The sequence below is a fragment of the Penaeus monodon genome, chromosome 24, assembly GCF_015228065.2.
Source record: "Penaeus monodon isolate SGIC_2016 chromosome 24, NSTDA_Pmon_1, whole genome shotgun sequence".
Taxonomy (NCBI): Eukaryota; Metazoa; Arthropoda; class Malacostraca; order Decapoda; family Penaeidae; genus Penaeus; species Penaeus monodon.
The window spans coordinates 6,788,003-6,788,447 of NC_051409.1; the positions used below are offsets into that span (position 1 = coordinate 6,788,003).

The window sequence follows — 445 nt, forward strand, 5'->3', positions numbered from 1 at the left end:
AGGGACTTCATCTTCTCATTGGTGTGTTTGGTGTCTTTTGTGTTTGTTGCCAATATGTCAGTCATTTTCACCTACTGATCTCACGCACCTTCACCTGATTATCACAATCCAGATTTAATTTACTCGGCGCACCACGTTTTATCACCTCATTTCACCTCAACCTTACTTAGTCATGTCAAGTCACCTTCACCTGCTGATCTCATCCCACCTTCAGATATCACCTCGCCTTCACCTGCTGGACGCACCACGCCCTCACTTACTGATCTCAGGTCACCTTCACCTACTGATCTCAACCTCATCTTCACCTACTGATCTCGCAGTCATCAACGAACTCACTTTTACCTACTAATCACCCCGCCACCTACTGATCTCACTACGTCCTCACCTTTATATCTCGGTTCACCTTCACCTACCTCACCACGGTCTCAACCTACTTATCTTAGCC

General features: G+C 46.5%; 1 protein-coding gene across 1 annotated transcript in view; it reads left to right on the forward strand.

Annotated features, from left to right (window-relative positions):
- Nucleotides 1–445, forward strand: part of LOC119588528 (glutamyl aminopeptidase-like) — an 8,705-nt gene that overhangs the window by 415 nt on the left and 7,845 nt on the right. The gene's annotated exons all lie outside the window — the stretch shown is intronic.